This window comes from Bombina bombina, chromosome 4 (assembly GCF_027579735.1).
Source record: "Bombina bombina isolate aBomBom1 chromosome 4, aBomBom1.pri, whole genome shotgun sequence".
NCBI classification, from domain to species: domain Eukaryota; kingdom Metazoa; phylum Chordata; class Amphibia; order Anura; family Bombinatoridae; genus Bombina; species Bombina bombina.
Genome location: NC_069502.1, coordinates 378,734,609 through 378,760,995, shown reverse-complemented (window position 1 = coordinate 378,760,995; position 26,387 = coordinate 378,734,609). Strand labels below are relative to the sequence as shown.

General features: G+C 40.0%; 1 protein-coding gene across 1 annotated transcript in view; it reads right to left on the bottom strand.

The window, feature by feature from the left end:
* The window catches only part of LOC128656310 (uncharacterized), a 60,262-nt gene extending 38,036 nt beyond the window's left edge, over positions 1 to 22,226 (bottom strand). The window contains exon 1 of the mRNA XM_053710153.1: positions 21,975 to 22,226. The gene's annotated coding sequence lies outside the window, so the exon portion shown is untranslated. The remainder of the gene's footprint in view (positions 1 to 21,974) is intronic.
* Between the last annotated feature and the right edge of the window lie 4,161 nt (positions 22,227 to 26,387).

Here is a 26,387-nt window from a genome sequence, read left to right as displayed (position 1 = left end):
ATATATGGGGGTGCCCACCAATTAGACAGTACTGGGGCAAAATACAGTACTGGCTGAAAAAAAAATTGCAGATACAGCTTGTCATCCAGCCTGAAACTGTCATACTTCTAAAGTAGGACAAACGGCACAAACAATTTGACTCAATACTGAGCTTAGTTATTTTAGTGGCTAGAAAACACAAATTGAAACACTGGATAGCGAATGCAGGTCCATCTTTCAAAGGCTTTAAAAACTTGTTGCAATCCCAAATGTTTATAGAACAAATGGACGTCAGGCTGGATGTTCAGAACAGGATAGGTTTATTTCTGCGAAAATGGTGCAGACTTATTTTAACTTTTGAATTGGAAATACAGAGGTTAGTTTTAATGCCATTCAGGGACTCTGTCGTCTTCATGGAAGACTCTCTAAGAGGGGACTGGGAACACTTATTTAGCGGAACTGATCCTAGATAGACAACGTCATACCCTACGGTCTCCCCTTCGCCACTTCATCTGACTCATCCCTCTCCTTTCCCTTGACCTCCTCCTTTCTACGCCCCCCCCCCCTCCTTTTTTTTTCTCTCCTCTCCTTGGCCGGGCCCCCACAACCAATCAAAGATCTTTTCTCTCATAGGATTTTTAGTTAGTAGTAGTTACGTTTGATTTTAGATAGTTAGTTTGTGAATGTTACTTTAAGTTAGGGAATCTGATGAAAAAATTGTGAAAATATGGGGGGGGGGAGGCGCATTCATAGAAGCAGTTCTTTCTTTTACTAGGTATGTACACATTTGAATTGATGAAGGATTTGGACCAAAATAGGTCAAAGGAAATGTGTTCCAAATCAAAGGATATGACGATGTCTAATTTTTGTTATCTGTACTGCTTACTGTTGTTGTATGTGTGTGCTTCACCCTCTTTAATAAAAATTATATTCTAAAAAAAACAAAAAAAAAAACAAAGTCTTCACCCTAACAGTAAAACCCCCCACCCACCAAACTCCCGAAAAAAAAACAAAAAAAAAAAAACACTAATAAACCTAAACTACCCATTGCCCCTAAAGGTTCATTTGTATGGGCATTGCCTTTAAAAGAGCATTCAGATCTTTTTGAAATTGCCCAATGAAACCTAATCTAAAAAAACAACCCCCCCCAAAAAACAAAACAAAAACCTAACACTGAAGCCCCCAATAGGTACTCATGGTTTCAGAAGTCCGGCGGACAAGGTCTTCTTTCAGGTGGGTCCATCATCTTCAACTACAGAAAAAGTGACGCAGAGCGGAGGTCCAGAGCAGTCTTTAATTAATATGGGGTACCTTGAATTAAATCTTCAGTGGGCGGCGGACGATCACATGAAGAGTAACCTCCATGCCTTTGCTGAGGACCGCTGCTGCCGAGGACCCATGCCGCCGCCGATGGCCACTGCCACCAAGGAACACCACATCTGAGAAGACTGCTCCGGACCTCTGCTCCGCACCGCCTTCGCTGTGGATGAAGATGATGGACCCGTCTGGAAGAAGACCTTCTCCACCAGACTTCTGAAACTGTGAGTACCTAATTGGGGCTTTAGTGTTATTTCTTTTATATTTTTTGTTTTTTTGTTTTTTAGATTAGGGTTTATAGGGCAATTTGCAAAATGCCCTTTTAAGTGCAGCGAAAAAGAGCTGAATGCCATTTAAGGGCAATGTGCAGTTTAGGTTTATTAGTATTAGTTTTTTATAGTTTGGTGGGTGGCGGGTTTTACTGTTAGGGGGGACTTAAAATTTTCACATCTGTCATCATGCACCCATGTCTTATTTGGGACATTTCTGAAGCCAGCCAATATAATTTACCCCCATCAAACCATATATATTTTTTAAAAGTATTGATTTTAAGTTCCTGTTATGGGTTACTGACAAAAAAACACCACAATATGTGTTCAACAACATCTCCTGAGTACAGTGACACCACCCATGAATAGGTTTGTTGGGTTCTCTGGGGGCTAAGAGGCCTTATTTTTAGGGGGCACATTCCAGTTTTCCAACTTGGAATTTTCACATCTGTCTTCATGAACCCATGTCCTATTTGAAACATTTCTGAAGCCGGCCAATGTAATTTACCCCATCACACCATATTTTTTTGAAAAGTAAAGTATTTGAAATGTTGGTATTTTAACACATTTAATGCACTAATACAACCACCAGTCTTTGTCAAACTTTTGGGTAGTCATTTTTGTGTGTTATTTTTCACACACATTTTAGACATGGATTATCAGTTCCTGTTATGTGTTACTGAGAAAAAACACCTCAATATGTGTTCAACAACGTCTCTATCCTGAGTACAGTGATACCACCCATGAATAAGTTTGTTGAGTTCTTAGGGGGTTAAAAGGCCTTATTTTTAGGGGTGTACTCCAGTTTTCCAACTTGGAATTTTCACATCCTATGCACCCATGTCCTATTTGGGACATTTTTTAAGCTGGCCAATGTAATTTACCCCCATCAAACCATATATTTTTTAAAAGGAGACACCCTAGGGTATTTGAAATGCTGGTATTTTAATACTTTCCATGCACTAATTCAACAATCAGTCTTTGTCAAACTTTTTTTTTGTGTTATTTTTCACACACATTGTACTTTAGGCATGGATTCTCAGCTCTGTTATGTGTTACTGACACAAAACACCTCAATATGTGTTCAACAACATCTCCTGAGTACAGTGATACCACCTATGCATAGTTTTGTTGGCTTGTTTTGGGGGTGCAATGACAAACTTCTGACATATGTTTGTGATTTGTTTTCACATTTAACATATCTGTCAGACTCTCTCATATATGATGCACACTGTACCTTTAAGACCTTGTTCCAGCTCTCTATTTAAGGCTCCGCCTCATATTACTTGTTGCTGGATTATTTTGTATGTACTCTCATGAGTCACTACTCCTCTCGTTCAGCCTCCTGCTTCGTGTTTGCAGCTATGGATTAACCTTCTACCCGCTTCAGCACACCATCAGCTCAGCTGCTATAGTGAGAGCAGCCACTTCATATCCGTGACATCATCAGCTACGGCCGGAACGCTTCCTCTCCTCTCTCACAAGCTCCTAGCCTGCTACGGACTCCCCACCATCTGTTGTCCTATTCAGCTAAATGGAATCTTGTCCAGATCTCTTGCTGACCTCCTGCTGCCAGGTTGTATAAGGTTACACACGCTGTTTGAACTCTGTTTACCGCTGTATGCTCCAGTATACTGTTTATTCACTGCAGCTGTCTGTCTTAGTATTGCTTTGATCCAGATATCATACCGCATTGTATGTGTGCTGACATTATACTTTGACTGATACATATTGCTAATGTTCTTTTGTGCCATTGCCTTTAACCTACAACTTATTCATTCACTCCTCCCTTTCAGCAGTTATTGATCTAGCAGTGTGCCTTTACTCATGTTACCCCATAATTGGTTATCTGTTCATGCCAATCTCACAAGTGCATGTATTCTGTTGGATACCTTGCCAGTGACTACTGGGCTATAATAAGACATTAGGGAAAACTTTAGCTATTGCATATAGTTGTTTCCCCTGCTGTCACATCAACCCATTTAAACACCACTCTCACTAAACATCTATACAAGTTTAATCACCAGCACTTTGGTGGTTGTAACATAATAATCCAGCCAAGAGAATAACACTGTGGTGTTCCTATACTTATCATGTATTCAGCTGATGTGGTGAATCAAGTTGTAGTTTTAAACCAACGTGTGGATGCTCTAACACAATCTATTAGAGAGTTACAGGCAGATAACCAATCTGTGAAGGATTACCTAAGAGACTCTCATACCTCTAGTCCAAATACTACGGACACACCCCCTGAGCCTCAGGTCTCCCTTCCAGAGAGGTTTCATGGCAATAGGTCCTTATTCAGGGAGTTCAAAAACGCATGTCTGTTACTAATTGAACTCAAACCCCTGACATATTCCAATGACAGGATTAAGGTATTGACACTCATTTTGTATTTAAGGGGGGGAACCACAACCCTGGGCAGACTCCTACTATGATACCCAGATCCTATATTAAATTAATTTAATAGTTTCATCACTGCTATGTCAGCTATTTATAACGACCCATTTAGACAAAACACCGCAGAGAATTCCATAAGATCCCTTAGACAGGGTAGACAAGAGGTGGAGGATTACATCTCTCAATTTAAAATTCACATCAAGGACTCACAATGGAATGAGGTGTCATTGAAGAACCAGTTTCGGCTTGGGATGAGTGATGGAATCAAGGATGAGCTCTCTCGTATAGGTATTCCCACACCTTGGAGGAGCTTTTCCCTCTCGCAACAACCATTGATTGACGTCTACGTGAACGCCGGATAGAAAGAACTGCAACCACTTCAACTTACAAAACAACTCCGCCTAATGCATCCAACCCCAAAGATGTGGAGACTGCTATGGACATCGGATTCCTCAGAGGACCTCTATCCACTCAGGAGTAGTTGAGGAGACGTGCACAAAACCTGTGTTTATACTGTGCCTCAAAAGGAGCATGATATCAAGTCCTGCCCTATCCTAAAGAAGACCAAACCGGGTAAGAATACACATTTCTCATTAGCTCTCTCTTCTACAACAAAGGATAGCCAATATATAACACTTCCTATTTCAGTGGGACCAATTCATACTTAACACAGAAGCTATACTCGATACTGGAGTATGTGGTAACTTCATCGACAATGAATTTGTCCTAGAAAATAAAATTCCTTACCTTGCAAAATATTCTCCTGTCTCCATTAATTTTATTGATGGAACCTCACCCTCTACTGGTCCTGCCACCTCACAGACCGTACCTTTACTCATGTGTAACCAAACTGGACATAGGGAAGTAGTAGGTTTTGATATACTAACATCACCTTTCCTATCATACTGGGTATTTCTTGGCTTAAAACACACCAACCTACCTTTAACTGGCTAGACAGAACTGTGACTTTAGATTCTCAATATTGTAACACTACCTGTTACCCTCTAAAAAGTTTGTTAATGGTCTCCAACTCTACACTGCCATTTTATTATTCTGATTTCACTGACATTTTTAGTAAAGTTGATGCTGACACTCTTCCTCCCCATAGACCATACGATTGCCCTATTGATTTGCTCCCTGGTGCCTCCGTCACATTTCTCCTCTTTCTAATTCAGAATTAGAACACTTAAAAACGTACATCCAAGACAACTTGAATAAAGGGTTTATTAGGCCATCAACTTCTCTAACTGGCGCTATTATAGATTATAGAGAGTTGAATAAAAGGACACGTAAAAATCGCTACCCTCTTCCCTTAACATCTGAGTTAATTGAGAGATTACAAGGTGCAGTGGTCTTCACTAAATTGGACCTAAGGGGAGCCTATAATCTCGTCAGAATTTGTGCCGTAGACGAATGGTTGACAGCTTTCCGTACCCGTTACAGACTTTTTGAGTATACTGTTATGCCATTTGGACTGTGTAATGCACCGGCCACATTCCAATGTTCTATTAATGATATATTCAGGGATATTCTAGATGTTTTTATTGTGGTGTACTTAGACAATATTCTGATATTCTCCACTACTTTAGAACAACATATTACACGTTAGAACTGTGCTGTCATGGTTACGTACCCATAAACTTTATGCCAAGCTAGTTAAGTGTACCTTCAGTGTTACAGAAGTTTCCTTCTTGGGTTATCGCATCTCTAGCAAAGGTATTGAGATGGATAACAGCAAGATATCAGCTGTTACAGATTGGCCTGTACCCAAATCCAGAAAAGCAGTCCAGAGGTTCCTGGGCTTTGCGAATTTCTATCGGAAATTTATACTGAACTTCACAAAAATTACAAAACCTCTGACTGACTTAACAAAACTAGACAGACCTTATCACTGGAACCTACCAGCACAATTGGCTTTTGAGCAACTCAAGTCCAGTTTTACCACCGCCCCAGTATTAAGGTTTCCTGATACTAATAAGCTATTCATTTTGGAAGTAGATGCTTCAGATTTTGCCGTTGGGGCAGTACTCTCACAAAAAACTACCTTGAAAGAAACCATGCACCACATAGCTTACTTCTCAAGACACAGCAGAGAGGAATTATCCAGTTGGTGAGAAAGAGCTCCTTGCAATTAAGTGTTCTTTCGAGCAATGGTGTCATCTCCTCAAAGCAGCTAAACAACCCATTATAGTTCTAACAGACCACAAGAATCTGCAATATTTGCGTTCAAATAGAACCTTATCCGCACGCCAGTTGTGATGGAGCTTGTATTTCGCACATTTTGACTTTATAGTCACCTATCGTCCATTCCAAAATCAAATATTCTAGGGCTGTTACACAGAACTACATCTGAAATAAGATCCCATCAAGTACTCTCTCACTAAACCTCTACTAGATCTCCAAAAGAACCAAGATGGTTTATTCCACCATCAAAATAAGCTGTATATTCCTGTAGCCCTAAGAACTGAAGTTTTGGCTTCTTCTCATGATTCTCCTCTCTCCGGACATTTGGGGATCCAGAAGACTATCGACTTATTCCAACGCCATTATTGGTGGCCTTCTATGTCCCAACAGGTAAAGACTTATGTAGCTCAGTGCCCGGTCTGTTCTACGTCAAAGCCAACTCACCTTAGACCAGTTGGTCTTCTGCAACCATATCCTCTACCTAAAAAACCTTGAACAGATGTCAGTATGGAAATTATTGTGGACCTACCTAAGTCCTCTACTTACACCACTATTTTTGTCATAGTGGACATGTTCAGTAAAATGGCTCATTTTATCCCCATCACTGCAATTCCTTCTGCTAAAACCACAGCATACTTGTTCATCAGAAGGATTGTTAGGTTACATGGACTACCAACATCAATACTGAGTGATAGGGGTTCACAGTTCACCTCTCGGTTTTGGCGTCAGCTTTGTAAGTCACTTTGTATCTCCCAGAAACTTTCCACAGCTTACCACCCACAGACCAATGGTCAAACTGAGAGAACAAATCAATAGATTGAGCAATACCTCAGATGTTATTGCTCACATGAACAAGAGGCTTGGGCAACTTACCTTCCATTTGTGGAATTCGCCTACAATAACGCAAAAAATGGCTGCACTTCATATAGCCTGTTCTTCATTAATTATGATTTACTTCCTAGAGTGGATCTCTATCCACGTATTGACACCCCCTGTCCACTGGTGAATGATACAGTCAATAAATTTGCACAGGCTTTTAGTGTTATTGAGGACAACATCAAAAAGCACAAGCCTCCCATAAAAACTTTTATGATCTACAACACAGACCTCAACCCGTATACCATGTTGGACAACTGGTTTGGTTGTCAACTAGAAATTTGAGGTTACAGTCACCCTATAGATAACTGAGTAAATTGTTTATAGGTCCTTTCCCTATTACGGCTACACCAAACCTCAATCTTTCAGAATATACACAACTTTCCATGTTTCCTTGGTCAAACCCTGCCTGTCTAAACAACCTATTCCTTTTTGCCTTGTCCCATTCTCCTGGTTTCATCTGAGACTGAATATGATGTCCGTAGAATCATGGATTCCAGGAGACGTAATGGTTGTTTGGAGTATTTGGTACATTGGTCTGGTTATGACCACTCTTACGATTCTTGGGAACCAGCTTCTAACCTTCATGCTCCTCGTCTGGTCTCTCTATTCCACAGGTGCAACCCAGACAGACCGTCTCCTTAGAACCTCTTCGACGTTCCCTTTTTGGGGGGACTATGTCAGACTCTCGCATATATGCTGCGCACTGTACCTTTAAGACCTTGTTCCAGCTCTCTATTTAAGGCTCCGCCTCCTATTACTTGTTGCTGGATTATTTTGTATGTACTCTCATGAGTCACTACTCCTCTCGTTCAGCCTCCTGCTTTGTGTTTGCAGCTAAGGATTAACCTGCAACCCGCTTCAGCACACCATCAGCTCAACTGCTATAGTGAGAGCAGCCACTTCGTATCCTTGACGTCATCAGCTACGGCCAGAATGCTTCCTCTCCTCTCTCACAAGCTCCTAGCCTGCTATGGACTCCCCACCATCTGTGGTCCTATTCAGCTAAACGGAATCTTGTCCAGATCTCTTGCTGACCTCCTGCTGCCAGGTTGTATAAGGTTACACACGCTGTTTGAACTCTGTTTACCGCTGTATGCTCCAGTATACTGTTTATTCACTGCAGCTGTCTGTCTTAGTATTGCTGTGATCTGGATATCATACCGCATTGTATGTGTGCTGACATTGTGTGCCATTACCTTCAACCTACAATTTATTCATTCACTCCTACCTTTCAGCAGTTATTGATCTAGCAGTGTGCCTTTACTCAAGTTAACCCCTAATTGGTTATCTGTTCATGCCAATCTCACAAGTGCATGTATTCTGTTGGATACCTTGCCAGTGACTACTGGGCTATAATAAGACAGAGAAAACTTTAGCTATTGCATATAGTTGTTTCCCCTGCTGTCACATCAACCCATTTAAACACCACTCTCACTAAACATCTATACAAGTTTAATCACCAGCACTTTGGTGGTTGTAACAATATCTTCTTTTGCCTATCTTCTTTTTGTGGGGCCTTTTTATGTACCCCAATATATTTGCTTGCCATGAATGTGCATATATTTGAAATTTTGACACCCCAGTGTATTGTATATGGAGTGCTATGATGCACCTGTTTTAGCCCATACATTTGGAGAAAGTGTATGGTGGTAATTTTTCCATTTTCATTTTTACACACACATTGCTTTTTGACTATGATTTAGGAGATCCTGTTGTAAATTATTGCAAGAAAACACTCCAGGTTATTTTCTGCAAGACCCCCTGACTACACCCATGCCCCCATGCATAGGTTTGCCAGGTTTTTGGGAAGGTTAATTTACAATTGTATGACTTGTAATTTGAGTTGAAAGTGAGAGTATTTCTTCTGATAGACGTATATTTAGTTTGGAGCCTAATTGCATACCCAGTTTTATGTATTGCCATGAAAGTGTATATATTTGAAACGTCGACACCCCAAGGTATTTTATATGGAGTGCTTTGATGCCTTTGATGCAACCGTTTTAGCCAAAGAAAATGGAGAAAGTGTATGGTGGTAATTTTCCAATTTTCATTTTTAAACACATTGTTTTTTTACTATGATTTAGGAGAGTCAGTTGTAAGTTATTGCAAGAAAACACTCCAGGTTGTTTTCTACAAGACCCCCTGAGTACACCCATACCCCCCATGCATAGGTTTGACAGGGGTTTTGGTAAAATACAGCACCAATGGCAAATGTAAAACAAAACAAATAACAGTGTGTGATACCGCTTGATGCAGTCCCCATTGAGTCCAGACTGTCCAGGGCAATCAGGACAGTAAAAGGTGGTGTCCCTTCTCTGCCTCCTCTTGGTACAGACTCTGCATTTCTTCTGAGGATTCTGCTTCGCCACAGTAGGGGGGGGGGGGATTTTGAAAATAAAATGGGTAGCCCCAACTCTGATCTCTCCCATCACCGCCCGGAGAGCAGGTGCATCTTGGTACAAAATCCCCGAAATGATCTGGAGCGGAAACTGTTACAAAGTCGGTTTCATTCCTGGGTTTGCTTTTTTGAACAGTAAAAAAGCATTGTGGTTTGCAATCTGCATTAAGTAAATTGCAAACTTTTTGTACCAGGGATTTGTCTTCCGCATAATTAGGTAGGGCTGCAGCAGCTGATATGCTAGATCAACTCCACCCATATGCCGGCTTCATTGTGCTCTCAGCTCTGCCACGTACAGAGACCTCCACAGTCCTCTCTTTGTGGATTGTGGTAAGAAGGTATACATCCTTCTTGTCTCTGTACTTAACTGCCAACTGCTCCTCTTGGCGCAGAGCTGAGGTCTCCCGCTTTAGTAGCCGAGTGCATGCAGGTTGTCTTGGGAAACCTGTGTGGTTCTTTCGAATTGTTCTGCAAGCTACTGTATCAAAACAATACAATAGTTTGAATAAAAGGACACTTGTATAAAAATTGGCCACATACAAGTGGTACCCTTTGATCATTAGGGATAAAATCAGGTCCCAGACAATCTTGCCAGTGGTTCCCATATGTTCTAGGCAGCCAGGAGGGTCAAGGTGGATATCCTTTCCCTCGTAGACCCGGAAAGCCTGAGTATACCCAGTCTCGCTCTCACAGAGCTTATACACCTTTACCTGGAGTGCTTGGAAGGAATATACTGTTTGAATCCCAGCCCTACCTTATATTTCATCAGGAATTCTTCCACGCATATATTCCTTCCAGGTGTATAAGCATCTGCAAACCTGGCAGTAAAGTGGGTAATCAGGGGGCACAGGCTGTTGTCGCTGAAGTGCATGAAATGTAGAATCATTTCATACCTCTTCCTCGACATACTATGGTAGAAAATGGGGGTAAAGCAAAAGGACTACTGCTCCAGTAGGGGCAGATGGAGGGTTTCTTTATGATGCTCATCAGCATAGTCAATGCCCAGAATTTTTTAAATTCTGGCACATCGATGGAGGCCCATTGCTGCTTTGCCAAAAAAGTGTCAGGCTTTGCAGCATGGAACTGATTGGCATATAAATTAGTTTGGGCAACAATGTTCCCCAATATATCATCGCCCAGAAACACCTCCATAAACTGTTGGGGACTACATCCTGCCACATCCACATTGATGCCAGGATTTGCATTGAAGGGTCGGATATCTCACCTATGGTGATGAGGCATTACCCACTCTTCAGCAGCAATGACAGCTGGAGCAACACATCTCCTTCTGGCAGAGGGGCTACCTGGGGGGCTAGCAGCCACAGCTACATCACTATCAGTTGAGACTGTCTCTAATGATGTATCTGAGCATATGGCAGGGTCAAAATTGGGGTCTGAGTAAGACATAGAGGCGTCTGACTGACGCAAGGAAGGCATATGCTTCCTCAGCACTCTATGCTCTCTGTGAAATGATTTATTTTTATCTTTCACAGAGAAAAAAAAAATACTAACCCCCCCCCCCCACACAAAATTTACATTTAAATTAACTAAATGGTTCTGAAAAGAGCCTTTGGATCTCAAAAAAATTACTAAAAAAATGAACCCCATAAACAAAATGCACAGAGAACAAAAATGTGCTTTTGTGCAAGAGCCAGTGATTTATAGTGATCACTAGCAAGCTGGGGGTGAATGGCTCACGATTTTTTACAAAAATTAATTTAAACTAGCTAAATGGCTCTGAAAAGAGCCTTTGGGTCTCACAAAAGAAAATAAAAAAATATTAACCCCTAAAAAATGTAGAGAGCAAAAAAAGTGTTGCTATGCTATTGTCAGTGATTTATAGTGATCACTGGCAAGCTAGGGGTTAATAGCTCTGAAAAGAACCTTTGTGTCTCACAATTTTTAACAAATATTTGAAATAAATCTCTCTCTCTCTCCCACAAAAATGCAAGTAAATATTGCCATGACAAATCAGACAAATGGAATATTTTATTATTATTTATTTTTTTATTCTGGCAATCTCAGATTGGATGTCCCTAGCCTGCCCCTATGATGAGGCAGGCTAGGGACACCTCCAGAAGCCCCATGATGCACTGGGCATCGGCATCATTGAAGCCACATGGGCAATACTGTTTGAGCGGCTGGAAGCGATTTTGATCGCTTTCATAGCTCAGAATATGCGAGGACATGTCAGGCACGTCCTTGGTCGTTAACTGACACCCTTTGGAGGACGTGCCTGACATGTCCTTGGTCCCCAAGGGGTTAAGGGCTATTGGTAGTTTATTCTTAGATTAGGGGGTGTTTTATTTGGGGGGGGGGGCTTTTTTACTTTCATAGGGATTAGGTTTAATTTTTGTAATATTAGCCTTTTTTATTTTCTGTAATTTTAGATTAATGTAGTGTATTTATTTATTTTAATTTTAGTTGTAATGTAGTATTTTTTTAATTGTAATTAAGGGGTTAATTTAAGTAAGTGTTAGGTTAGGGGGCTTAGTCATTAAATTAGTTTTTTGCGTTGTGGCTGGTTGGCAGTTTAGGAGTTAATAGGTAAATTAGCTTTAATGCGATGTTGTGGTTGGTGGATTTAGGGGTTAATAATTTTCTTGGTTTTTTTTCTTAATAAATACTTTGTGTGGGCAGTTAGTTTATTTTTTTTCTTAGTAGTTCGTATGGGTGGTTCGTGGTTCGTTTTTTTTAAAAAATACTTATTACGGGCGGGTATTTTTTTTTTTTTTTATTACTTATTGTGTGCGGTTATTTTTTTTTTTTTTTTTTAATGCTCCGTTTGCCTTCACTGCATCCCAGTGGATTCCGAAAATGTCAGGGTGGACGCTGCCTCGTGCTACCAACATTCCTTTGAGGTTGCGTGCACAACTGCCGACGATGACGGACGCGTTACAAACGCGATTATAGTATAGATATGCATTTATTCTAGCATATTATTGTACTGTTCATTTATTATAGGTTAAGTGTAGTACAGGCTTAGGGTCCCATACTAATGAATCCTCTTGCAAAGTAAATTACATGTCAAATCTACTCCAGAGGCTCTGTAACCTATTTATCTTAAAGGGAAATATAACCCCAAAATGTTGTTTCATGATTTAGATAAAACATGCAGTTTTAAACAACTTTACATTTTACTAAGTCTATTATCTATTTTTTTTTTTCTCTTGGTATTCTGGAAAGCATATTTAGGTAGACTCAGGAGCCATTGGGGTAAATTTATCATATGCTGGGTGGACATGATTTGCTGTAGCATGCAGCATACAATGTCTGCATTTAACATTGCACAAGCATTTCTTGTGAAATTCTTGTGCAATGCCACCCCCCTTCACATTCGCGGACAATCGTCCGCTAGAAGGGGCTGTCAATCATTCCAATTGGATCAGGATAATTGCAGTCTGCCACTTAAAAGGTGGCGGACAAGTAACGGAGCAGCAGTCTTTACTTTGCTTCTTAACTTATGTTTCTGGCGAGCCGGTAACTATGGGCATAGAAAGCAGCATCCGCTGCTTAATAAATTGACCCCAAAATGTGTTACTGAGAGCTAGCTACTTATTGGTGCTGCACACATATGCCTCTTGTCACTGGCTAATTTGATGGGTTCATCTAGCTCCCAGTAGGGTAATGATGCTCCTTTAACAAAGGATACCATGAAGAAAACTTGATAATAACAGTAAAATGGAGTTATTTAAAATTGTAGGGTCTGAATCATGAAAGAAAAATGTTGGGTATAGGGTACGCCCTACAAAAAATGTCTGTTAGTGACCAAGGACGTATCCTGTACGTCCTCAGGGGTTTCAAGCAATGGAAGCTTTCAAGGGGTTGCAGTGATGCCTCGGTATTGAGGCATCACTGTAATCCCTTTTTGTAGCCACCAATGCAGAGAGAGCCACTCCGTGGCCTTTTATGCATCGAGCATTGATGGTGCCGATCGTTGGTGGGTAGGAGTAGCAGGAGGGAGACTGGTGGGCGGCATCCTATTCCGGTTGTGCACAGTTGTGCTTCACTAGGCAGATGCACTCATGGGGGGGGGCGACGGATGCGTGTGTGGAATCAAGATTTGTGCAGCCAATTATTTTTCATTAAGGCAATGATGGGGACATCTTGGATGTTAGGCAAGGGATCTGGGAGGGGGGGGAGGTAGGATATTGAGGGGGGCAGCTACACTACAGAAAATATCCTATTGTACAAAAAAAATACAGATGTTTTTGGGGGCAAACTGGGTACTACTACTGGCAGAAAACTGCCAGTACCCAAGATGGTGGTAAATAGGTAGAGGGGTGGGTTTAGAGAGCTGTTTGGGGGATCAGGGAGAATGGGGGCTAAGAGGGGATCCAACACTGAATTATCAATTGGAGGAAGAAAAATGCTTTTTATTTTAGTACTGGCAGACTTTCTGCCAGTACTTAAGAAGGCGGTGACAATTGTGAGGTGGGGGATGGAAGAGAGCTGTTTGAGGGGGGTCAGGGAGGGTTCAGGGGGTGGGATGTGTCAGGTGGGAGGCTGATCTCTATACTAAAGCTAAAATTAACTCTACATGCTACCTAAATTAACCCCTTCACTGCTGGATATAATACAAGTGTGGTGAGCAGCGGCATTTAGTGGCCTTCTAATTACCAAAAAGCAACGCCAAAAGCCATATACTGTATGTCTGATATTTCTGAACAAAGGGGATCCTAGAGAAGCATTTACAACCATTTGTGCCATAATTGCACAAGCTGCTTCTAAATAATTTCAGTAAGAAACCTAAAGTTTGTGAAAAAGTTTGTGAAAAAACGATTATTTGATCGCAGTTGGGGGTGAAATGGTGGCATGAAATATACCAAAATTAGCCTAGATCAATACTTTGGGTTGCCTACTACACTACTCTAAAGCTAAAATTAACAATGCAAGCTCCCTACAAGCTGGGCATAATACACGTGTGGTCAGGGTCACCATCAGGGGGTGACAGGGGTGACTCCTGTCAGGAGCCCAATGGGCCAGGGGGGCCCCATGAGGCAAGAACTAAAAAAAAAAAAAAAAATCTTTTTTTTATTTTTTTATTTTGTTAGCCACCAGTGGGTACTACAGCAGAGTGCTAATTGAGCATGGGAAATGTTATTACAAGTAGTAAAGTATTAGCATTTGAGAGGATTTCTGAGTGAGCACTAAACCACTATGCACAGTGTGAGTCAGACTTGGCACTTTGTTTGTACAGTGTGTGCCCGAGTCAGACAGCAGATCACTTTCATTTGCAGAGGAGGTAGGACTTACTTAGTAAATGTTTTTTATTTCTTTGTGCAATTTCAGATTGTAACTTCAGTGTGGTAGTAGTTGTATGGTGGAGCCAGGGGTCCATAAAAACACATTTTTTTAACAGCAGGGTATTTATGATTATTTGACAATGCTGTAGAAATTCTCAATACACAAATGGTAGGTGCCCTTTTGGCAGATATATATATATATATATATATATATATATATATATACACATTCCAGTTTACTGCCCCTTTATGCAAGGACTTTCCAGATACAAGGAGGCATTTTATCTAAGATTTTTACATCTGCATAAAATGTTATACTCTCAGACTAAGATTGCTCAGTGTTTGAAATGAGACAAGTTAACTTAAAACTTTTCAGTTTACACTACAGCTGACTTAATTTTGAAATATATACCAACGAGCCTAAATCCTGCATTTAACCAGATCTAATGGTATGAGTACCACAGCTTATGGTTCCACCAAGACCATATAGAGTACAGCATTTTCAAAATCCATAAGTACACCTGACAGATGGGAACATTTGTACACTATATTTGAAGTAGTGCTCTTGGTTGGGGAAAATGGGGATAAAACAAAACAAACATATGTCAACCTTTTAAAAGTACTTTTCTTCATCTAGCCATCTACCCAGATCATTAATGTACAATTTTGAATTCACAAAATTATTTTTGTTTCCACATTTACAAATATGATTCTTTAAAAAGTGATCTCTTAATTTCTGCAAATTTTTTTATCATGCCTGTCACACAATGTTGATTTAGGGGATGCAACGTGCATAAATGTTTCCTCCTGTGAGTGTTTCTGTGGGTGTCTGTGTTTATGTCTTTGTGCTTTGGTTTGTGTCTCTATGAGTGTGTATGTTTTTTTTTTCTGTGGGTCTCTCTGTGAGGGTGGGTGTGTATGTCTCTGTGCATTTTCTGTAGATGTCTGAGGGTGGGTGTGTATGTCTTTGAGCTTTTTCTATGGGTGTCTCTGTTAGGGTGTGTGTATGTTTGTCTTTGTGTATTTTCTCTGGATGCCTCTGTGAGGGTGGGTGTGTATGTCTGTGTTTTCTGTGGATGTCTCTGTGAGGGTGTGTATGCATGTATGTATGTATATCTGTGTTTTCTGTGGATGTCTCAGTGAGGGTGTGTGTATGTCTTTGTGTGTTTTCTGCGGATGTCTCAGTGAGGGTGTGTGTATGTCTTTGTGTGTTTTCTGTGGATGTCTCAGTGAGGGTGTGTGTATGTATGTCTTTCTGTGTTATCTGTGGGTGTCTGTGTGTGTGTGTGTGTGTGTGTGTGTGTGTGTGTATGTCTTTGTGTGTTTTCTGAGGCTGTCTCTGTCGGTGTTTCCTTGGGTGTATGTGCAAGTTTGAGTTTGTGTGTGTGTCCATTGTCTGTTCCTTTTTAGGACATTTTGACCTTACTACTGATTATTCACAACTTTCTACAGACTTTGAGACTAATGAGACCTTTCTGGAAGTCACCAATCCACCATTTAACCTTTAAATTATTGTTTAGGCAGTTCAGGGCCCTTCCTTTCAGCCACTACATGCTGTTGTCATCATTTAGTTGGCATCTTCCTTTTGCAAAAAGATAATCAGAACTCCATATTTTGTTTTCTAAATCTCCTTTTTTTTTTTTTTTTACAAAACTGTAGTTTACCTCATTACTTGTCAGGCCAATATAAACAAGTGCTGAGTTTTTGTGTCTGATTGTGTTTTTGTGTTTATTTGCGTGTCTGCTAGAGTGTCTATATGTGAATCCTTATGTGTGAGTGTGTGTTTCAGTGTATGAGTGTGTCTGTGTGTTTGTATGTTACTACCTTTACAACATTTCCAAGTTTAAATAGACACATAAGAATAAAGTGCATATACGTTTTAGTCACTTGGTCAAAAATTGCACATGTCAAAGGAGGGGGGGCCCTAATCAATGGTTAAGTCAGGGGCCCCAAAATTTCTAGTGGCGGCCCTGCGTGTGGTGCGCAGCGGCATTTAGCGGCCTTCTAATTACCCAAAAGCAACACCCAAAGCCATATAAGTCTGCTCCCTCTACAAGCTCCCAAATTAATCCCTTCACTGCTGGGCATAATACAAGTATGGTGCGCAGCGGCATTTAGTGGCTTTCTAATTACCTAAAAGCAACGCCAAAGCCATATAAATCTGCTACTTCTGAACAAAGGGGTCCCAGAGAAGCATTTACAACCATTTGTGCCATCATTGCACAAGTTGATTGTAAATAATTTCAGTGAGAAAAACATTAAGGCCTAGATTTAGAGTTTTGCGGCCAAAGGGGTGCGTTCGCTACGCGTGTTTTTTTTCTCCCACACCTTTTAAATAACACTGGTATTTAGAGTTCTCTGAAGGGCTGCGTTAGGCTCCAAAAAGGGAGCGTAAAGGCATATTTACCGCCACTTCAACTCTCAATACCAGCGTTGCTTACGGTAGCGGTAAGCATGAAAAACGTGCTCGTGCACGATTCCCCCATAGGAAACAATGGGGCAGTTTGGGCTGAAAAAAAACCAAACACCTGCAAAAAAGCAGCGTTCAGCTCCTAACGCAACCTCATTGTTTTCTATGGGGAAACAGTTTCTAAGTCTGCACCTACACTCTAACATGAAACCCAAGTCTAAACACCCCTAACCTTACACTTATTAACCCCTAATCTGCCACCCCTGCTATCGCTGACCCCTGTATATTATTATTAACCCCTAATCTGCCACTCCGGACACTGCCGCAACCTACATTATACCTATGTACCCCTAATCTGCTGCCCTTCCCCAATCAGCCAATCAGATTTTTCCTACCTTAATTCCGATTGGCTGATAGAATCCTATCAGCCAAACGGAATTCGAGGGACGCCATCTTGGATGACGTCCCTTAAAGGAACCTTCATTCGGTGTTAGGACGTCGTTAGAAGAGGATGGATCCGCGCCGGCTGCTTCAAGATGGACCCGCTCCGGATGGAAGAAGATAGAAGATGCCGCCTGGATGAAGACTTCCGACCCTCTGGAGGACCTCTTCTGGCCGGATAGGATGAAGACTTCGGACCCTCTTCTGGACGCATCGGATGGTACCCGGCTGGGTGAAGACAAGGTAGGAAGATCTTCAGGGGCTTAGTGTTAGGTTTTTTAAGGGGGGTTTGGGTGGTGGGTTGTATGTTTTTTTTTTACAGGCAAAAGAGCTGATTTCTTTGGGGCATGCTCCGCAAAAAGCCCTTTTAAGGGCTGGTAAGGTAATAGAGCTGTTAACTTTTTATTTTAGATTAGGGTAGGGCATTTTTTTATTTTGGGGGGGCTTTGTTATTTTTTTAGGGGGCTTAGAGAAGGTGTAATTAGTTTAAAATTCTTGTAATCTTTTTTTATTTTCTGTAATTTAGTGTTTGTTTTTTGTAATTTAGTTTAGTTGATTTAATTGTAGGTAATTGTAGGTAGTTTAATTAATTTATTGATAGTGTAGTGTTAGGTTTAATTGTAACTTAGGTTAGGATTTATTTTACAGGTAATTTTGTAATTATTTTAACTAGGTAGCTATTAAATAGTAAATAACTATTTAATAGCTATCGTACCTGGTTAAAATAAATGCAAAGTTGCCTGTAAAATAAATATAAATCCTAAAATAGCTACAATGTAATTATTAGTTATATTGTAGCTATATTAGGGTTTATTTTACAGGTAAGTATTTAGCTTTAAATAGGATTATTTTTTTTAGGGTTAGACTTAGCTTTAGGGGTTAATACATTTATTAGAGTAGCTGCGAGGTCAGGTCGGCAGATTAGGGGTTAATACTTGAAGTTAGGTGTCGCAGATGTTATGGAGGGCAGATTAGGGGTTAATAACATTTATTATAGGGTTATTGAGGCGGGAGTGAGGCGGTTTAGGGGTTAATACATTTATTATAGTGGCGGCGAGGTCTGGTCGGCAGATTAGGGGTTAAAAATTTTATTATAGTGGCGGCGATGTGGGGGGGGCCTCGGTTTAGGGGTACATAGCTATTTTATGGGCGTTAGTGTACTTTAGAGCACAGTAGTTAATAGCTTTATAAACCGGCGTTAGCCCATAAAGCTCTTAACTCCTGACTTTTTTCTGCGGCTGGAGTCTTGACGGTAGAGGTGTAACGCTCACTTCAGCCAAGACTCTAAATACCAGCGTTAGGAAGATTCCATTGAAAAGATAGGATACACAATTGGCGTAAGGGGATCTGCGGTATGGAAAAGTCCCGGCTGGAAAGTGAGCGTTATACCCTTTCCTGGCTGACTCTAAATACCAGCGGGCGGTAAAAAGCAGCGTTAGGACCCCTTAACGCTGGTTTTGACGTCTAATGCAGAACTCTAAATCTAGGCGAAAGTTTGTGAAAAAGTCTGTGAAAAAGTGAACAATTATTTGTTCACATTTGGCGGTGAAATGGTGGCATGAATTTCATGCCATGAAATATACCAAAATGGGCCAAACCAATACTTTGGGTTGTCTACTAAAAAAAATATATACATGTGAAGGTTTATTCAGGGATTCCTGACAGATATCAATGTTACAACGTAACTATCACTAATTTAAAAAAAAAAAAAAAAAAATGGTTTAGAAATAGCAAAGTGCTATTTGTATGTATTGCCCTATAACTTGCAAAAAAAGCAAAGAACATGTAAACATTGGGTATTTATAAACTTAGGACAAAGTTTAGAAACTATTTATTTTGGTTGTTTTTTGGTGGTTGTAGATGTGTAACAGATTTTGGGGATCAAAGTTAGAAAAAGTGTTTTTTTCCATTTTTTTTTATTATATTTTATAAAAAAAAATTATAGTAAATTATAAGATACTAGTCCTAAAGCCCATTTACACAGGCCATTTTTTGCAGTACAGCGGTCCCACCCCTTGCTCTCTCTCTCTCCCCCCATCTCCCCTCTCGCTCTCTCCCCCCTCTCGCTCTCTCCCCCCTCTCGCTCTCTCCCCCCTCTCGCTCTCTCCCCCCCTCTCGCTCTCTCCCCCCTCTCTCGCTCTCTCCCCCCTCTCTCGCTCTCTCCCCCCCTCTCTCGCTCTCTCCCCCCTCTCTCGCTCTCTCCCCCCCTCTCTCGCTCTCTCTCTCTCCCCCCCCCTCTCGCTCTCTCTCTCCCCCCCCCTCTCGCTCTCTCTCTCTCCCCCCTCTCGCTCTCTCTCTCTCCCCCCTCTCGCTCTCTCTCCCCCCTCTCGCTCTCTCTCTCTCCCCCTCTCTTTTTTGCTCTCTCTCCCCCCTCTCTTTTTTGTTCTCTCTCCCCCCTCTCTTTTTTGCTCTCTCTCCCCCCTCTCTTTTTTGCTCTCTCTCCCCCCTCTCTTTTTTGCTCTCTCTCCCCCCCTCTCTTTTTTGCTCTCTCTCCCCCCTCTCTTTTTTGCTCTCTCTCCCCCCTCTCTTTTTTGCTCTCTCTCCCCCCCTCTCTTTTTTGCTCTCTCTCCCCCCTCTCTTTTTTGCTCTCTCTCCCCCCCTCTCTTTTTTGCTCTCTCTCCCCCCTCTCTTTTTTGCTCTCTCTCCCCCCTCTCTCTTTTGCTCTCTCTCCCCCCCTCTCTTTTGCTCTCTCTCCCCTCTCTTTTGCTCTCTCTCTTCCCCTCTCTTTTGCTCTCTCTCTTCCCCTCTCTTTTGCTCTCTCTCTTCCCCTCTCTATTTTGCTTTCTCTCCCCCCCTCTCTATTTTGCTTTCTCTCCCCCATCTCTCTCTCCCCCATCTCTTCTTTTGCTCTCTCTCCCCCCTCTTATTTCCTCTCTCCCCCTCTCTTTTGCTCTCTCCACCCTCTTTTTCTCTTTCTTCCCTCTATTTTGCTCTTTCCCCTCTATTATGCTCTCTCTCCCCCTCTCTTTAGCTCTTTCCTATCTCTTTTTGTCTCTCCCTCTCTCTTTCTATTTCTCTCCCCTCACTCACGCCATGCCACGCCCCGTCACGCCCAACCAAGCCCTGCCACAACCATGCTCCCATCCGGACATGCCCACTTTCACCCCACCGCCGCAAACAGCATGTCAGGTAAGGCCAGGTGTGTTTGTCCTCGTGCTGTCTCTAATGCGCATGACAGCTTCGGACAAACACACTTGGCCTTTTATATTATAGGATGATGAAAATAATGGTATCTCTAGAAAGTCCATTTAATGAAAAACTGTATATAATGTGTGGGTACAGTATATGAGTAAGAGGAAAATTACATCTAAACACAAACACCGCAAAAATGTAAAAATAGTCCTGGTACCAAACGGTCAGAAAAAGGAAAAGTGTTGTGGTCCTTAAGGGGTTAAGCTTTTCAAACACACCCTTGGCACAAAAACTTATCTTGTACCTGTAGTGAAGAAAATGTGACACCTCTTTTCCAACCAATAAGAAAACACTTTATGGCACCTCTGATTTGGTGAAAATCAATGTGTGCCTTTTTTCAAGTAGTATTTATTAGCTTTTCTTTTTTGTGTGCATAGTTCACATGTTACCAAAAACAAAATGATTTTTAAATAAAAAAAAAATAAATAAAAAAAAAGTTTATATTTTTTCAACTTTTCAATTATCATTGAAATAGCTGGAGATTTAAGAATGTTAATTATAAACATATGAGATATAATCAACACATGCATATAACATAATATGCAGAAAAGCACAGGGAATAGTGTGTAAGCAAATGCTGACATTACCAGAAATAAACAGTAAATCAGAAAAAGATTCCGATTCACTATTTACTACTACATCTTGGATCTTCCTTTGGGACTGTACTGCACATGTGTTATTCCTATAGTGAACCAATGCTGTAGAAATCGTTGTCAACGTAAGACCACATAGAATTTGGACTGATGATTCAGTAGCACTAATTTTGGTTTAGGTCCCACGTTAAAGTTTAGTGTGTAATTCTTTGTAAAATGTTTCCATGATTAGGTGCTTGTACTTTTAATTGATATCAATACAGATTCAGTAAAAAACTGAAAAAAAAAAAAAGAGTTCATTCATTAGCACTCAATACTTCTTTATTTATTTTGCAAAATACTTATGTGATGGAAAGAAAAGAAAAGGAAAAGAAAAGAAAAAGAAAGATGTACTGAGTGCTAATGAATGTACTCTTTTTTTCAGTTCTTCATTGAATCTTAATAAAGACCACATAGAAAACAACAAGCAGTGCGGCACACTTACTGATTGAGTGCCTGTGCAAAACGTCCCCATCAGAAAAAAATGGTTGTGGTGACTGGACATTAGTAAGTTCTAAAAACAAGGAATATATAACAAATGAAAATAAAAATATAATAAATATATATATATATATATATATAAAAATACAAAGACACCAAACCTGAGCGCTACAAATATCAGCTTACCCTTAATGTGTGACACTGCTGTTCATTGATCCTGAATCCTCAGCATGTAACTTGTGATTTCTTCCCCGGCACAATGGAGAGTGGGTGGATGCAGGGAGACTTGAACTGCTGAAGCTGCTTAATCAGAGTGTCTGCAAACACTCCAGAGAAATATAGAAATCCAAAGAAATTAAGGTATAGCGCAAAAACAGTCCAAAGACACCTGCTCTTAAAAAGTGAAAGATTTTAATGTAATCCAAGATTTAAAAGACATTGTAGTACAAAAATAGGAGTTAAAAAATGTTATAAATCAGTGTGTACAAAGACACCTGTCTGCAAACATGTTTCGTGCCTCAGCACTTGTTCACTGCATATAGACACACCTGTGCACACCTTCTATTTAAAGGGGAAGTGAGGAATATGCTAGCACCTATTCTTAAAGTTATACCATCCTATAGAAGTACCTAATAGAGTGTAGACTAGATATATAAAGGGACATATTGTGTTAAAATTAGCTTATTTCCTAATCTACATTATCTACTTAGTTTGAAACCTAGTGTTTACACTTATCAAAAACAAAAGCTTTAAATTATAACATTTTCTATTAGGTTTTAAAGATTTAGGATCTGTAGATATATAATCTACATTATCTACTTAGTTTGAAACCTAGTGTTCACACTTATCAACAACAAAAGCTTTACATTATACATTTTCTATTAGGTTTTAATGATTTAGGATCTGTAGATATATAAGTTACTCTATATTAATAAGTTTCTTAATATGCAGATGTTGTAGAAATGGCAATTAAGAGAGCATATGGCGATATTATAACACCTAAACTTTTTACTAATTTGCAAGGGACAAGTAGTAAACTGTGTAAAGTCACAGAATATATGATAGAAACTAAAATAAATTAGAAGAGACAAATATGTTTTAGGTAAATGTGTCCAGATCCCTTCTCATATTGTGACCGTATGGACTACTAGTTTTAAGCGAAAACATCCAATAGATTTCTCTTTTATTTAGTTTATTTTCCCTGTCACCACCTCTTTTCCAGCAAGGGACGTGATCAATGCCCTGTATGGCTAGTTTAGACACATCAGAGTTATGTTGTTCTCTGAAATGTCTTGCAACAGGAGTATCACATTCCTCATCTTCTATAGATCTCAGATGTTGTAAGAACCTATCTTTTAGGGACCTTTTTGTTTTTCCTGTATATTGTTTCCCACAAAAGAGGCAAGTTAATAAGTACACTACGTGTGTAGTGGAGCAATTAATAAAGAATTTTATAGTGTGTTCCATTTTTGTAGTAGTAGAGGTAAATTTAGGTCCCTCTGTCACATGTTGACATGTTTTACAGATGGGACGACGACATTTATAAAAACCTAATCTCTTTTTAAGCCAGGTGCCAGTAGGCTTAATAGGAAGATCTGAAGGAGATAACATGTTAGCAATAGTTTTTCCTCTTCTGGCTACAAAATCACAGCCTTGGCTTAGTACATCCACTATAATGGTGTGAGTATTTTAGATTTGCATAGAATCCCTGATTATGTTACAGACTTTATAATAGTCCTTGTTGAAAGTAGTTATACATTTCAGCTTATTGTGTTTTGATTTTTTATTTTTGTTATATTTATATTTCAACAGATTGTCTCTTGGGATTTGGTCAACTTCACCTTTTATTTGATTCAATAATTCTAATTCATACCCCCTTTTTAGCAATCTTTCTGAAATGATTAAAGCTTGTTATTGGTAAGCACTATCTGTACTGCAATTCCTTTTAGCCCGAATGTATTCCCCTTTGGGGATCCCTTTGATCACATGCTTGGGATGACAGGAATTGAATTCCAAAGTGGTGTTTCCTGCTGTGGCTTTTCTAAAAAGAGAGGTTTTCATTTTTTCACAATCACTGTCCCCTGTGATTTCTAAGTCCAGGAATTTTACAGAATTTGCATCAACTTCTCCTGTAAATTGTATACCACATTCATTTAAATTAAGATATTTGCAAAGCTGTTCAACTTCACCATCACCACCATCGACGATAAAGAACAGATCGTCGATGTAGCGATAGTATTGGATGATTTTATCCCTGTACGGATTGCCATCCGCAAAGACATGGGACAGCTCCCACCATGCCATAAAAAGATTGGCATAGGAAGGGGCAAACTTTGCCCCATCGCTGTCCCACGTCTTTGCAGATAGCAATCTCGTCCAAACATGAAAAAAAAATCTGTGTAGTGGATGTAACATCTTTATACACATCCATTTCACATGAAAAAAGGATGGCTGCAATGGACTATATGCTTGACCTGTATGGTAAATTCGAACAAAATGTCAAGCATTTTCTACTATCAGCCATCGAATATTTATTAACACATAATTTTTTCATGTTTGGACGAGATTGCTATCTGCAAAGACGTGGTACAGCGATGGGGGCAAAGTTTTTGCGCTATACCTTAATTTCTTTGGATTTCTATATATATAGATAGATAGATAGTGATGTCCCGAACTGTTCGCCCGCGAACGGTTCACAGCAAACATAGCTTGTTTGCGTTCGCGTTTGTGGGCGAACACATGGTGATGTTCGATCCGCCCCTATGTGTCATCATTGTGGAAACTTTGACCCTTTATGTCACAGCCGCCTGACACATTGGAGCCAATCAACATCAGACACTCCCTCACAGACACTCCCAGCTACTCGGAATCCGCCATTTTAGACTCATAACGACCTTGCTTTTTTAATGAGAGGACGTGTTGTGTTTTTGCTCATGACATTAATAGGAAAAACATAGCTAGGCTAGTGTATTTACAGTCCAGAAGGACTCCACTCATCTCTGCTGCAAACACAGCACCCCAAAAAGCCCTTTTTAGGGCTATATTTCGTGCCGTTTTTTTTTTTTCGTTTTTTTTTTATTAGCATTTGCCTGGCTTGCAGCTGTGTGTTTAAGGCTCACAGCATATGCTGTGACTACTGCCACCACTGATATCTCCCTAACAACATTAGTTTAAATTTAACTAACCCAAAAATGTAATTATTTTTCTAGTGTAATTTTTTTTTCATTTTCTATCAGGCCAGTGTCACACAGCATATACTCTGGTCCATTGCTCTGTGCCAGCCAGCAGCCACCAGTGTTAATATCTGTTTATAACATTATTTTAAATTTAAAAAAAAAAAAAAAAAAAAAAAAATATTTTGCTAGTGTAATCTATTTACATTTACTATTATGCCTGTGTCTGTCATGCTCACTCAGCATTAATATACCTCCTTTTTTTTCAGTCTTTTGGTTAATTGGTCTGTGCCAGGCAGCCACCCAGCACTCATATCTATTCTTCTTCACCTTAATTTTAATATAAAAAAAAAAAAAGTTTAAATTTGTTTGCTAGTGTAATCTAATATAATTTTCTTTCCGGCCTGTGTGTTTTGCTGACATAGAGAGCCTACTGTGTTTACTTGCTGCCCTCCCTAGTCTATGAGCCACGACTCATATGTGTTTAACCTTTTTTTAATTTCCCCCCCAAAAAAATAATTTCAATCATTTTTCTAGTGTAATCTAATAGTATTTTCTATCAGGCGTGTGTGTATCCGACTTACAGAGCCTACTGTTTTTCATAGCTGCCCTTCCAAGGCTATCAGCCACGACTCATATGTATTTGCTTAACCTTTTTCTTAAATTTCCAAAAAAAAGTCTTTAAATCATTATGCTAGTGTAATCTAATTGTATTTTCTATCAGGCCTGTGTCTAACTGTCTATCTGACTTACACAGCATACTGTTGTTATAATTGCTGCCCTACGTAGCAGCCAGCCAGTGCGACCACTCATAGAGTCATATGTGCATTGCACTTCTTTACATAATTTTAATATTAAAATCTAAAATTTTAAAATATTTTGCTAGTGTAATCTAACTTAATTTTCTATCAGTCCTGTGTTTTTGTCACTTACACAGCATACTGTGTTAAATTGCTGCCCTACCTACCATCCACAACTCATATCTGCCAGCCTGCCTGCCAGGCCCAAGTAGCCAATTAGTGGCACCAATCACAATTCTTGTAACAGTAATTAAAAAAAAAAAATCATAATTTTTTGGACTGCAAATATTCAGTCTCCTAGTGCCATTGAATTTCATTTACCTCCTGCCTGCCACTGCCAGCCTTTTGTGCCAGGCCGTCTAGCCAACTATTTACACCAATCATAATTGTTGTCACAGACAGTATATTTAGTAATTTAAATAAAAAAAAAATTAGTGTTGATCTTAATCCTCAGTTTGCTCGTGCCCTAGAATTGCACTTTTCTACAGCCTTCCAAGCCTGTGTGCCAGGCCTACTTGAAAAATATTTACACCAATCATAGTTGTTGTGACAGTATTCTTAATAATTAAAAATTAAAATTGTTGGTAATAGTTGTTGTGAATCCTCAGTTTGCTGGTGCCAAGTGA